The 15,255-nt window shown below is 41.5% G+C and overlaps 1 non-coding gene across 1 annotated transcript; it reads left to right on the forward strand.

Moving 5' to 3' along the window:
• The first annotated feature begins 6,874 nt into the window (after nt 1-6,874).
• Nucleotides 6,875-6,981, forward strand: LOC118482483. The gene has a single exon (XR_004868518.1). It is a non-coding gene; the product is annotated as a small nucleolar RNA R71 (small nucleolar RNA).
• The last annotated feature ends 8,274 nt before the right edge of the window (nt 6,982-15,255 follow it).

A 15,255-nucleotide genomic window follows, 5' to 3' on the forward strand; every position in this document is an offset into this window, starting at 1 on the left:
CTTTCGGTTCCAAACCGGGTCTAAACTGAAAATTGTCGAGTTTGAACATGTTTAGACATGTTCTTACATTAGTTACCAAGTTATATTAATGATCAAACAGGTTGCATTTGCATATATCCTACATTGCTAATTATGTATTAATTTGGAATTAAGCATTCTGTTGACTTTTTAAAGTAAACTTTGACTCGACAATTTGCATAGTTAGAGTGGGAATTTGGAAATACCCTTTTAAGGGTTTGTTACCCACATAATTACCTACTTATAGGTATTTTTAATTCGAGATTTGACTGAGTAATTATTGTTTAATCTCGAAGTCAAACCTTAATTACGATGGTTTGACTTTTAGCTAATTAACTAAGTTAAACCGGATTAAGGGAGGTTAAGGACACTTACAAGAGTCCTAAGTATGCTTATGGAGCCTAAGAAGAGTTGGTTGCTATCCAGGAGCTCCAGAGAAGTGTCTTGAGTGAAAGTGAAAATGAGCAAGTCCAATGTCACAACTTTAAGTCCATATATAGTGAACTAGGGAGCTTAAGATCAAGCCATGATAGTCTATGATGGTTACAAGATCATCCCAGGTGTCCCTAAGATGCTATATACTGCCTATCATGCCTCTGATTTCGAAAACCATATTACTAAGGCGGTGCAACAGGCTGAACAGGCAGCTGTCCAAAACCTGCTGCCAGCGACAGGCTTACGGACCATAAGCCTAAGCTCTTGTGGTCCGTATGCAACTCTTACGGACCGTATGCTTAAATGGTTGCGGTCCGTAGCCGAACCTTGCTCAATTCGCCCAGATATACTCCTTGCGGACCGTAAGCTATGACCCTTACGGTCCGTAACCGATGGTCTGAGGACAAAAATTTTGCAAACTTTAAGCTTTGACCATGCACTTCTTTCCAATCCGAATCTCATGCATTTCCTTTCAGTTGTGGGACCCATTACTCAGGCCTTTGCATGCCTTGCATGAACTTTTATATTTTGGATTCTTATGGCAAGCTTGTAGTGACGGAATTTCCCAGAGTTCATCTTGGATTCTCTTGAGGGTTGGACATGAACTAAATTTCAAGTGAAATTCTTTTAAAATCCAAAGTTTATTTACCGAAGGTTGTAGCAAGAATTTATAGAATCCTATTTCTCATATGTAAATGGAAATTTTATTTATTTAGGAACAATCCGGATAATATATTCGATGCTTATCAAATGATTTAAGGATCTTGGGATTTATCACTTGGGTCGCTCAGAGGTATTTTAATAACATGTCGCCCTTGGGTCGTTCAGAGGTATTTTAATAACATGATGCCCTTTTTAAATCCTACCATACATTCTTATTTGATCCGGGTTCCTGACACGTTTGTCTCACATGACACGTGTCTTTATTTTATTGGACATGAATTTTCGAGGTGTTACATCCTCACCCCCTTAAAAGAAATCTCGACCTCGAGATTTACTAAAACAATTGAGGGTATTTTTCTTTCATCGTGGACTCTAACTCCCATGTATATTCAGGACCTCTACGGGCGTCCCATTTCACCTTGACAATAGGCACAAGCTTCCTCCAAGCCTCTTTACCTGTCGATCCTCAATCGACACAGGTTTTTCCACAAATTTCAACCTCTCATCTATGAGCACATCTGTATGTGGTATGACTGGCGATTCATCAGCTAGACATTTCTTCAGATTGCAGACGTGGAATACATTATGAATACCACTGAGCTCTTCTGGTAAGTTCAACTTATAAGCCACTGACCCTACACATTCGATGATCTCTGATGCGTGTGTAGTGTAATATATTTTAGATGTATATTTTAAGCCCTTTTTACACTTTTAGCCAAGTTTTAAATTTATAAAACACGATATTTACTAACACTAAACACACATATGGGCAAGTGCACCCATCGTGGACGTAGTATAGTGTTGGTAAGATACCGAGGTCGTCCAAGGACACAAGAGCTTTTAGTACCGGTTTATCCTCAACGTCTAATCAAATCAAAATGTTAGAAAAAAGATTTTTAAACTAAGAAAATAAAACTAACTAAATGCTGAAAAATAAAATAAAAATAAAAACAGATAGACAAGATGAATCACTTGGATCCGACTCGTGTATTAGTATAACCTTTGATTATTTTCGCACTTTTGCACTTGTTTAAGAGATTATCTTAGTTATTGTAGTAGGCCCCTCTTTTGAAGGCGACGTTACCCTCAACCCAGTAGTTTGAGTCAGCAAGGATACAATCCTAAAGGGTCGGATTATTGAAAGATAATGAATTAAGTTATTAATGCAAATTATTGTAGGCCCCTCTTTTGGAGGTGACGTTACCCTCGACTAAGTAGTCTGAGTCAGCAGGGATACAGTATTAAATAGCCGGGTTATAGTATTAATAGTAGTTAACTTATGAGGGGGTCAAAGAGTTTGGAACCCCGCCATCCAATACCTTTGGGTATTGAAGGAGATCTTACTAAATTTGACCCAGGTCCCTTACAGGACCACTAAACGCTGAACAAGGGCAAGACTCTTACCAAACCGTTCCCTTAACCCCCGACCAGGTAGCCAACATACCTCCATATAGACCGTGGAGATATGAATGGTGAAAATCTTTTATTTTATATAGACAGTAAAATAATGCCAAGACACCACGGACAAACGATAAGGAAGAATCACCTTCAACATAAGCAACTAGTTATTAAAGTCATTAATACAAAACCAAATAAAAAGTGCAAAAGATTAAAAATAAAAAGTATTATACTAAACACTTGTCTTCACCAAGTGATGTAAGAGACTTAGGCAAACATGGCCTTGATTGTCAAGAACTCATACGATCAATCTTGGATCCCGAGACGACTCACACACTCTATGATGGACAATGGATGATGGTGGTGGATGATGGTATTATGGTGGTGGTGGGTGGTGGATGAAGTGTGAGAGAGGTGGTGTGCCAAGGGATGAGTTGCAATGAAACCAAGCACTCCTATTCATAGGCTGAACAGAAGCATGGGCACGGCCCCGTGTCCGCTGGGCACGGCCCCGTGCCTGTCTGACACTCTCTCTCCTCATTAATTGTAATTCGCAATTACAATTAATGCGCCTGCAGTACTTTCGCCACGCCCCAGTGTTCACTGGGCACGGCCCCGTGGTGGGCAATAGAAGCTTCTATAGGTTTGTCTTATCTGCTGCTTCTTGGGCACGGCCCCGTGCTCGCTGAGCACGGGGCGTGTTCAGTCTTCTGCCTTCTCTATTTTGCTTGGGAGGATGCTGTCGAGGGGTCGGGCAATCCACTTATGTTCCTTTTCTTGTATTTATTTTAGATTTAGCTGCCTTTTTGCTTCTTTTGTTAATTTGAGCTCATTTAATCCTGAAAATACGAAAGGAAGACAAAAACACTCCTTTTCCAACATTAATATTTAAAAAGGGTTAGTTTTATGCCTCATTTGATGTAACTTATATGTTGCATTTTGCACACATCAAATATCCCCACACTTGAATTTTTGCTTGTCCTCAAGCAAAACTCTTTAATACGTGGCTTACACTCCCAAATGGAATGGGTAGAAGAGAAGGTTTTGGCTTGTCATAGAGTGTCGGGAATCCAAGATCTTTATTGGGTTTTATTTTTATTTATTTACAATCCTATTCGTTATGATTTATTTAGAACGTTTCATAAGAGAAATTACTTATTTGGGCATAACATGCCTTTTTAAAATTCCATTTATATACAAGTTCACATACCTCACGGGAGAAATCACTCACACTCGGCCGAAGGTGTCTTTTTTTTAGTGAATCACTCGAGAGCGGCATGGAACTTATTCCTACCACAGGCTTGCCAAGCAATCAATACTCCTCCTTTTTAACTTTTTACCTTTGTAAATATCAAGAGGACTTTTTTGGTAAAGGCTTGGGCTAAAGGTGGGTAGTTGGGTTAGTGGTTAGTAGAAAAGGGCGAAAAGCGTAAAAAGCGTCGGTTTTCGTAAAACATTTCGTTTTAGTGACCTTTTATTCTTAATGAAGTATTTCTTCAAACAAGCTTTTGTTTTAGGAGCTTTGTTTGTTTATTTCTAACTTCATTGTAAAATTCTCTCTCTTTTTTTTAGTCACACGAAAACCGAGCTAGTTACTAAAATAAAGGGTAAAAATAAAAAGGGTTTTTGGTGGGTAAAAAGGGTTTTGGGTTAAGAAATGAAAATGTTTAGGCTCAAAGGGGTTAACTAGGGGATTTTTGGGTAGGTGAAAAGAAAAATAAAAATAATGGTTTTGAAAGAAAAAGGGTTAGTCCTAATGCCTCCATCATTTACTTACTTGGGTTTAAGTTGGTAAGGACCGGGAATGAATTGTCGTGGCAAGTTCTAGAGTCGTAAGAACTAAGCGGCTATTCACACAAGAAACGAAAAATGAGCATTTAGCGTAAAGATGTATATTTGTATGCTCAATAAAGGCTCAAAACTCACTTTTTGTGGGAATGGGTTTTTATGTGATCAAGTATATATAATCAAATTTTAACTAAGCTTGTCATGCCGTTTCATAATTTTCTTATGTTAATTCTTTTTATCACGACGCTATCGGTTGTAAATTTGTAAAAATATAACCTTGTTAGTCTTAAAATTCCCAGCTTAAACTTTAGACAAGTAAAAAAAATGAAAATTTTTTTTGAAAAAATTTGGGGTGATTAGCGGTTCCAATAGAGTTTTGTGTAAAGCTTGTTATTAGGACTTGCAAAATTCAAGGTTTTAGCATCCCCCCACACTTAAATTACACATTGTCCTCAATGTGTCCCAAAAATAAATTTTTAGGTTGATTGAATGTGTAACATGGTGTTAAAAGCAAAAATTTATGTTACTGGCAGTCTAGACACGACCCCGTGGTGACCGGGCACGGCCCCGTGTTCAGGTGCCAGTAACGATAATTAAAGAAAAGAAACAGAAGCCTGGACACGGGGGCGTGTCCGGTGAACACGGCCCGTGTCAAGTTACCTGAACTGGGCATTTTTCTGCAGGATATTCAGCACGGGGCCGTGTTGGCTGGGCACGGCCCGTGCTGAGCTTACTGTAATGGAGAAATTGTTGTCGGGTGGCCTTGTTCTTGTGAATGGGGCCATGTTTCTCGTTTCCCTTGTCATCCTTTACCACCATGAGTGTGTTTTATTCCTGCAAATTAAAACTAAAAGATTAAACTAAACTAAGGATAGTTCTGCGGAATGCCTCCGTGGTGCGCCACGTTTATAAGGGTCCTTGGCTAGACCCAAGGTGAGGTTATATATTTTCTGAGTGGGATGTTTTGCATCGCATGTTGCACCGTCGGAGAGCAGCATCCAAACTCGAATCAATAACCTTCATGTAATTGACCGGGTCATCGTCCTCCTTCTTCTTCCCAACCCCGAATTTTACTTCATTATCCCCATATTTTAAAGTGAGCGTTCCGTCATTCATGTCCACCACTGCTTGTGCGGTGGCGAGAAAGGGTCTCCCTGGTATGAGGGGGACTTCGGTATCTTCTTCCATATCAAGTATGACAAAGTCGGCCGGGTAAACGAAGTTGTCCACCTTGACTAGAACATTTTCAATGACACCTTGTGGGAATTTGACGGATCGATCAGCAAGTTGTATGCTCATTTTTGTAGGACTCGTTTTTCCTAGGCCGGGTCTTTTGAACATTGATGAGGGCATGAGGTTAATGCTAGCCCCAAGGTCGGCTAGTGCATTACGAACGGGGGAGTCCCCGATCGAGCAAGGAATCGTGAAGCTTCCGGGATCGATTTTCTTTTGGGGGAGTTTGTTGAGTACGAGAGGAGAGCATTCTTCGCCTAAGTTAACTAATTGCAAAGTTTCAATTTTCCTTTTATGAGCGAGGAAGTCCCTCATGAACTTAGAGTATTTGGGCATTTGGGTTAGGACATCAATAAAAGGAATGTTGACATGCAATTGTTTTAGTAGACTTTCGAATTTTGCGAATTGCTCATTGGTCTTTTGACGGATTAACCTACCGGGGTACGGAACTCGAGGAGCCTTGGTAGGCTCTGGTAATGGAGGGGAACCTTTCTCTTGTAGGGGCAGCGGTATAGTATCCTCGGTAGGCGGTGGCACTTCCGTAGGACCCACGGTGCGGTTTCGTAATGTGATGAGATGAACTTGCGCTTTTGGGTTTGTTTCGGTATTGCTTTGTAATGCGCCTTGTGGTCTCTCGGAGAAATTTTGGGCTAGTTGACTTATTTGTTTTTCTATGTTTTGAATACTAGCTTGTTGATTTCTAAAATTTGATTCTAATTGTAGAAACCTCTCCGAGTTTTTCTTTTCAGTGTCGGAGATGAGGCGAGATATAGTATCTTCAAGCCTTTCTCGTCCACCTTGTTGTTGAGGGAAATTTTGTGACTCATTTCTTGGTTGTTGAAAGTTTGTTCGTTGGTTTTGTTGGTTACTACTATTGCCGGGTTCTCTCCAACCAAGGTTAGGGTGATTTCGCCATCCTTGGTTGTAGGTGCCCGTTGGAGGACCCGACGACCTAGGTCTATTATCAATGTAGCTTACCGACTCTTGTTGATCGTCTGTTTCTTTCATACAACTCCATTTTTCATGTGGCCCACCACACCCTTCACAAGCCATAACCGAGACTGTTTTTGTCATTTCTAATTTTTTTATTTTCGAAGAAAGGGCCTCGATTTGGACTTGTAAAGAAGTGCTTTCATCAACCTTATGGGCGCCCGGGGCAATAGATTTATTGCCTCGGGGAGTGTGCCACTGAAAATTGGTTTGAGCAATTTCCTCAATTTGATTATATATTTCATGCGGGCGGCGATTACCTAAAAGTCCCCCGGAGCTAGAGTTAAGTGTCTGCCTTGTGTGTGGCAACAACCCATTATAGAAAGTGGATACTTGTTGCCATATCGCAAGGCCGTTATGTGGGCACTTTCGCATAAACTCCTTGAACCTTTCCCAAGTTTCATATAAGGATTCCCTGTCCTCTTGTGAATATGTATTAATTTTAGTCATTAATTTAGTCGTTTTAGCGGGAGGGAAATACTTATATAGAAATTTTTGGGCTAGTTCATCCCAGGTGTTTACCGATACAGCTGGGAGGGCGTTAAGCCAAGCTTTTGCTCGGTCTTTCAGTGAAAAAGGAAACATTCGGAAGCGGATGGCGTCATTTGATGCTCCATTGATCCAAAAAGGATCACATATTTCTAAGAAATTAGTAATATGTAGATGGGGATCCTCGTCCGCAAGCCCATGAAAGGTTGCGGAGTTTTGAAGCATCTGTATCAAATGCGGCCGAAGTTCGAAGTTATTGGCTTCAACATTCGGTGCGTTGATAGCGGCGCCGAGATTACCTACGGTGGGTCGTAGATAATCCATGAGGGTACGTTGGTCCGCCATTGGAAGTGGATTCCCCGAAACTTTCTCTTGGTTTTTGGCTTTTAGTCTTTTTCTGAGAAAGCGTTCGGGTTCTTCTAGAGGTTCTTTTATGTCCTTATTAGAACTGGAGCTCATACACTACGTAGGGGTGGCGTCTGGTTCCAAGTCCTGCAATAAAAACAGAAAAGAATGCTGGTCAGAAGGTTCACCAAGGCCCCGTGCTCAGAGAACACGGCCCGTGGTCAGAGTTACAGTGATTGTTTTCCAGATCCCAGTTACTGGAGAGTTGGACACGGCCCCGTGTTGCACCGACACGGCCCCGTGGTCAGCCTTCTGTAACTTGGAAAACTAAAAACTGCCAGTAACAACACTGGGCACGACCCGTGTCCGACCAGGCACGACCCGTGCTGAGCTCTGCAGAAGCTGAAAAACTATGAAAATCCTAAAAAATTAAAAAGAAAAATAAAATATGATTAGGCCGTTGATTCCTAACTTTCTTAAAATCCTTGTGTCCCCGGCAACGGCGCCAAAAACTAAATGCGTGTGTAGTGTAATATATTTTAGATGTATATTTTAAGCCCTTTTTACACTTTTAGCCAAGTTTTAAATTTATAAAACACGATATTTACTAACACTAAACACACATATGGGCAAGTGCACCCATCGTGGACGTAGTATAGTGTTGGTAAGATACCGAGGTCGTCCAAGGACACAAGAGCTTTTAGTACCGGTTTATCCTCAACGTCTAATCAAATCAAAATGTTAGAAAAAAAGATTTTTAAACTAAGAAAATAAAACTAACTAAATGCTGAAAAATAAAATAAAAATAAAAACAGATAGACAAGATGAATCACTTGGATCCGACTCGTGTATTAGTATAACCTTTGATTATTTTCGCACTTTTGCACTTGTTTAAGAGATTATCTTAGTTGTTGTAGTAGGCCCCTCTTTTGAAGGCGACGTTACCCTCAACCCAGTAGTTTGAGTCAGCAAGGATACAATCTTAAAGGGTCGGATTATTGAAAGCTAATGAATTAAGTTATTAATGCAAATTATGGTAGGCCCCTCTTTTGGAGGTGACGTTACCCTCGACTAAGTAGTCTGAGTCAGCAGGGATATAGTCCTAAATAGCCGGGTTATAGTATTAATAGTAGTTAACTTATGAGGGGGTCAAAGAGTTTGGAACCCCGCCATCCAATACCTTTGGGTATTGAAGGAGATCCTACTAAATTTGACCCAGGTCCCTTGCAGGACCTCTAAACGCTGAACAAGGGCAAGACCCTTACCAAACCGTTCCCTTAACCCCCGACCAGGTAGCCAACATACCTCCATATAGACCGTGGAGATATGAATGGTGAAAATCTTTTATTTTATATAGACAGTAAAATAATGCCAAGACACCACGGACAAACGATAAGGAAGAATCACCTTCAACATAAGCAACTAGTTATTAAAGTCATTAATACAAAACCAAATAAAAAGTGCAAAAGATTAAAAATAAAAAGTATTATACTAAACACTTGTCTTCACCAAGTGATGTAAGAGACTTAGGCAAACATGGCCTTGATTGTCAAGAACTCTTACGATCAATCTTGGATCCCGAGACGACTCACACACTCTATGATGGACAATGGATGATGGTGGTGGATGATGGTCTTATGGTGGTGGTGGGTGGTGGATGAAGTGTGAGAGAGGTGGTGTGCCAAGGGATGAGTTGCAATGAAACCAAGCACTCCTATTCATAGGCTGAACAGAAGCCTGGGCACGGCCCCATGTCCGCTGGGCACGGCCCCGTGCCTGTCTGACACTCTCTCTCCTCATTAATTGTAATTCGCAATTACAATTAATGCGCCTGCAGTACTTTCGCCACGCCCCCGTGTTCACTGGGCACGGCCCCGTGGTGGGCAATAGAAGCTTCTATAGGTTTGTCTTATCTGCTGCTTCTTGGGCACGGCCCCGTGCTCGCTGAGCACGGGGCGTGTTCAGTCTTCTGCCTTCTCTGTTTTGCTTGGGAGGATGTTGTCGAGGGGTCGGGCAATCCACTTATGTTCCTTTTCTTGTATTTATGTTAGATTTAGCTACCTTTTTGCTTCTTTTGTTAATTTGAGCTCATTTAATCCTGAAAATACAAAAGGAAGACAAAAACACTCTTTTTCCAACATTAGTACTTAAAAAGGGTTAGTTTTATGCCTCATTTGATGTAATTTATATGTTGTATTTTACACACATCAATCTCGAATGGTCCTATATACCTCGGGCTTAACTTACCTTTCTTGCCAAAACGCATCACCCCTTTCTAAGGTGATACTTTGAGCAAAACTTTATCACCAACCTCAAACTTGAGGGGTTTTCGCCTTTTATCAGCATAGCTCTTCTGTCTATCCCGGGCAGCTTTTAGGCGGTCACGGATCTGGACAATCTTGTCCGTTGTCTCAAAGACTATATCAGGACCTGATAATTGAGTGTCTCCTACTTCTGCCCAACAGATGGGCGTTCTGCACTTCCTACCATATATTGCCTCAAAAGGTGCAGCCTGAATGCTGGTATGGTAGCTATTGTTGTAGGAGAACTCGACCAAAGGTAGGTGCTTATCCCAGCTACCTCCTAAATCAATCACACATGCACGAAGCATGTCTTCCAAAGTTTGAATGGTACGCTCACTCTGCCCATCCGTCTGAGGATGGTAAGCCGTACTGAAGTTTAAGCGCGTGCCCAAAGACTGTTGGAAAGTTTTCCAAAAGTGTGACGTGTATCTGGTATCTCTGCCAGAGATAATAGCCACTGGTACTCCATGTAGAGACACAATCTTATCAACGTACAGTTGGGCTAACATGTCAGAGCTATAAGTCTCCTTAATGGGTAGGAAATGTGCTGACTTAGTCAGTCTATCAACTATGACCCATATAGTATCATTTCCCTTATTTGTCTTTGGCAATTTGGTGATGAAATCCATCGTCACCATTTCCCATTTCCAAGTGGGAATTTCAGGTTGTTGCAGCAAACCTGACGGCTTTTGATGTTCAGCTTTGACTTGTGCGCACGTCAGACATTTAGCTACATAGGCAGCTATAGACATCTTCAAGCCTATCCACCAATAGTTTGCCTTCAAATCCTGGTACATCTTATCAGCTCCAGGATGAACGGAATATTTGGAACTGTGGGCTTCCTGAAGGATAACATCCCGAAGTCCTCCATAAACAGGAACCCATATTCTTCCGTTTAATCTCAGGATTCCGTCCTTGCCATAGGATAACTGTTCTTCAGTCACCCCTAGCTTTTCATTAGGATAGTTAGCTTCCAACACAACTTCCTTCTGTGCAGCTAACAACCTTTCATTTAGACTGTTCTTGATTTCAATGCTCTTGGCATTGATTCTTATTGGCTTCACTCTTTCCTTCCTGCTCAAGGCATCTGCGACTACGTTGGCCTTGCCTGGATGATATCTTATCTCACAATCGTAATCATTTAAAGTTTCCATCCAATGTTGCTGCCTCATATTTAAATCTTTCTGATTGAACAGATGAAGGCTTTTGTGATCAGAATAGATCACACACTTGGTTCCATACAAGTAGTGCCTCCAAAGTTTTAGTGCAAATACAGCGGCACCCAACTCCAAATCATGGGTGGTGTAATTCTTTTCATGCACTTTTAACTGTCGTGAAGCATAGGCAATGACTTTGCCTTTCTGCATAAGCACACATCCCATACCGGTGTGTGATGCATCACAATAAACCACAAACTCATCAATTCCTTCAGGTAACGTCAACACTGGAGCGTTACTCAGCTTTTGCTTCAAAATATCGAATGACTCTTGCTTCTTAGGCCCCCAATCGAACTTGCTATTCTTGCGAGTCAGCAAAGTCAGGGTGCTGCAATTTTTGAGAAGTTTTCAAAAAATCTCCTGTAATATCCTGCTAGTCCTAAGAAACTGCGAATCTCCGTAGGCGTCTTCGGCTCCTGCCAATTCATGACAGCTTCCACCTTAGCGGGATCTACTTGGATACCATGCTCGCTTACAACATGTCCAAGAAATTGGACTTCTCGAAGCCAAAATTCACACTTGGAAAATTTGGCATAGAGCTTTTCCTGATGAAGCAGCTTAAGAATACATCGAAGATGCTTCTCGTGATCAGCTTGGTTCTTTGAGTAGATGAGAATGTCATCGATTAAGACAATGATAAATTTATCCAAATAGGGCTTGCAGACGCGATTAATGAGATCCATGAATGCGGCAGGTGCATTAGTGAGCCCAAAATGCATCACTAGGAACTCGTAATGACCATAACGAGTCCTAAATGCAGTTTTGTGTACATCTTCATCTTTAACTTTCAACTGATGGTAGCCTGACCTCAGATCAATCTTGGAAAAGTAGCTTGCTCCTTGTAGCTGATCGAACAGATCGTCGATCCTGGGCAAAGGATACCTATTCTTGATAGTGACCTTATTAAGCTCACGGTAATCAATGCACAAATGCATCGACCCATCTTTCTTCTTGACAAACAAGATTGGTGCTCCCCATGGAGACGAGCTAGGTCTAATAAAACCTTTGGCTAGCAAGTCATCTAACTGCGTCCTTAATTCCTTCATTTCTGTTGGTGCTAACCTATATGGTGCTCTTGCAATAGGCGCTGCTCCTGGAATGATGTCGATTCTGAACTCTACTTGTCTATCTGGTGGCAAACCAGGTAGTTCTTCCGGGAAAACTTCAGGGTATTCAGAAATAACGGGGATATCTTCAATCTTGGGCTTCTGCTCATCAATGGTTACCTGTGCCATATAAATGACACAACCCTTCTTCAAACATCTGGATGCCTTTAGCATAGCCACTTGCTCAGGCAATCCATGCTGAGTATCTCCTTGAATGGTAAGTGGTTCACCAGACGGAGTCTTGATCACCACTTGCCTCTTGTTGCACACAATCTGGGCTTGGTTATGCGATAACCAATCCATACCTATCACTACATCGAAACCGGCTAACTTAAACGGAAGGAGGGACAAGGGAAAATAGTGGTTCCTAATGGATATAACACATCCATCTAACACAGTCGAAACTGTTTCCATGGTCCCATCAGCTAATTCCACCTCATAATTCACACTTAAGGTTTTAACAGGCAATCTTAGCAACTCACAAAACTTATTATCTACAAAGGATTTATCTGCTCCAGAATCAAACAATACTCTTGCGAAAACATGATTAATGAGGAACGTACCTGTTATGACATTGTCGTTCTGGATAGCCTCCTGTGCATTCATTTGAAAGACCCTGGCGTTGGTCTTTTTCCCTTCCTCAGCTTTCTTTGCTAGTTTTGGGCAGTTGGTCTTGATATGCCCTTTTTCATTGCAACTATAGCAAGTTGCATCCTTCAACTTTTTGCAATCAAGGGTCCTGTGCTCAGAGGACTTGCAAATTCCACATGTCTTCGGCTGGGATTAGGATTTCTGCTCATACCTGCACCTCCCAAAATGGTGCTTCTTACAAATCTTGCACTTGGGTCTATCACCTGATTGTTGATCACCTTTCTTAGATCCCGACCCCTTTTTGTGATCCTGATTTCCTTTATGCTTCTTGTTTGATCGGAGTGAATTGTCATCATTTTGCTTTCTCTTCTCAGCGTCCGAGTTCCTTAGCGATCTTTGCCTGACCGCGTCCAACGTAAGGGACAGGGAAATATCAGCTGCGGACCTGAACGTAGCGGGCCGAGAGGCCTTCACGCTTGCTTTTATTTCAGGGGCCAAACCCCAATGAAACGTGCGATTCTTTTGGGTTCCGGGGTCACAAGGTAAGGAACCAACCTTGACATAGTGTTGAAGCTCGTGAGATAAGCCTGGCAATCCAGGTTCTTCATGACTAGAGATAGAAAATCAGATTCTATCTTTTCAACCTCATGCTGAGGGCAGTAATTTTCTTTGATAAGAGCAACAAATTGCTCCCAAGACATGTTGTACAATGGAATTTTTCCAGAAACTTGAATCAATGATCTCCACCATGCTAGGGCTTCACCCTTAAATGACTGGGATACAAACTTTACAATGTCCTTTTCAGCACAACCACTAATGTCCACAACAGTGTCCATTTCATCCAGCCAAGTCATGCAATCCACAGCGCCCTTCTCCCTCGTAAAATCTCGAGGCTTGCATGAAACAAAGTACTTGTACGTGCATCCTTTAGCGTGAGGTGCATTATCGGACACTATCTTCTTGGGGTGAACACTGTTCTCATTTGAAGAATGTCGATCATCATCTTTCTTAGGTTTAGGCTGGATAGAGGGTGGTTTGCTATGAGCCTCAGTATGGGTCTTAGGCTTGGAATGTGGTGTAGACAGGGTTCTACTTTGGGTCCCAGAGGACTCACTGTTCTGCCTATCCAAAGCTTTTGTAACGGCATTATATACTAGCGCTTGCAGCTCCACGCCAATTAACTGTATTCTAGCGTTATCGTGGTTTTCCACCGGATGACTATTTACTTCATCCGACCCAGCCATGTAGCTTCAATTACTACATATAGAAATAATGGGCAAGGTTTTATTTAGAAGCTTTTACAATATTTTATATTCTATTAACCATGGTTTTAAATTGCCAATTTAGGTTAATTTGCTATAAATGTAGGATCTTTATTAATATCCTAAATTTTAAGTTAATAATAGCACATAAGGCCTCGTCACGCAGACAATTTAATTTAATTATAAACCAGGATTTTTACAGTATCAAGGTATTTAGGTTTGAACCACAGTTCATCACCTTTTCTTGACAGGGAGTCGTAAGCTACCACTGTCTTTAGTCCCAGTGGACATTTAATTATTGCCCGCAGGCGCTTCGCCCTTAAGGGGCGGTTATATAATTAAGGAAATTTAAATTAACCCTTTTTAAAGGATGGCCTGTGTGACTTTAATGATTCACAGTTTGCCAAGAATGTTAACATACTTACAGATGGTAACATGGATTGGAATCTTTTAGATAGGTTTTACCGTCTTGGCCATGTCTGTGGTGACATATAGGCTAGGTTTTATCTTTAAGATTCTTTTAATAATTAACGCAGAACAATCCTAATTTGAGATGTTAAATTGGATCTGAATCAAATTATGGAACTACCATCTTGGCCTGGTCTTAAGATGACATATGGCTAGGTCTTGTCCTTTTTTTAGATTTTTGCCATTTTAATATAATGGTAGATCTTTTAATTATCTTCATTTATTTTATGTTTTATGCACATAATTAATAATAATAATAAAAATGAAAATTTAAACTAAAACATCTCATAAAGGTTCAAACAAGTACAACTTTTGCCCTAAACGGGACTTCTACAAAAAATATAATAACATAAAATGCCCACGCAGGGGCGAAACAAACAACAAACCCACGCAGGGATTAACAAAAGACATGCCCACGCAGGGGCAGAGTACAAAAAGACAAGCCCACGCAGGGGCTGAATACTGAAGCACAAGTCCACGCAGGGACTTGATTACAACTAAATAAAATAAATAACATGAGGTCTTTAATGACCCCTTCTCTTGGACTTTCCTTTGATCAAGTCTGACAACCCTTTGAAGAAGCCTCGAGTGTTACTGCGCTCTGTTTGAATTTCCCGTTCACATCGGTCCAATCTTTCAAGGACCTCTTGCTGGCGCTCTGGCGGGATCAATTGTGGCTGCGGCGGCTGATACAGAGGTTGAGGAGGTGGCGGACGCTGGTACCCATAAGTTGGGTAACCAGTGGTCCAAAGACCACCATAGGGGTCCCTCTGGGTGACGAGCATTATAGTCCCATGCCTCCTGGTATGGGTCCACATTCGCATAGTCGTAATGGGTATGAACCGGCTGTTCAAAAGGGTTATACGCCGCTGAACCGGCGTAGGTAGGAATTGGGTTGTCAAAACCCAATGGTGGCGCCATAGGTGCAGAGTTTATCTCTGGGATGGGG

This window comes from Helianthus annuus, chromosome 9, assembly GCF_002127325.2.
Source record: "Helianthus annuus cultivar XRQ/B chromosome 9, HanXRQr2.0-SUNRISE, whole genome shotgun sequence".
NCBI classification, from domain to species: domain Eukaryota; kingdom Viridiplantae; phylum Streptophyta; class Magnoliopsida; order Asterales; family Asteraceae; genus Helianthus; species Helianthus annuus.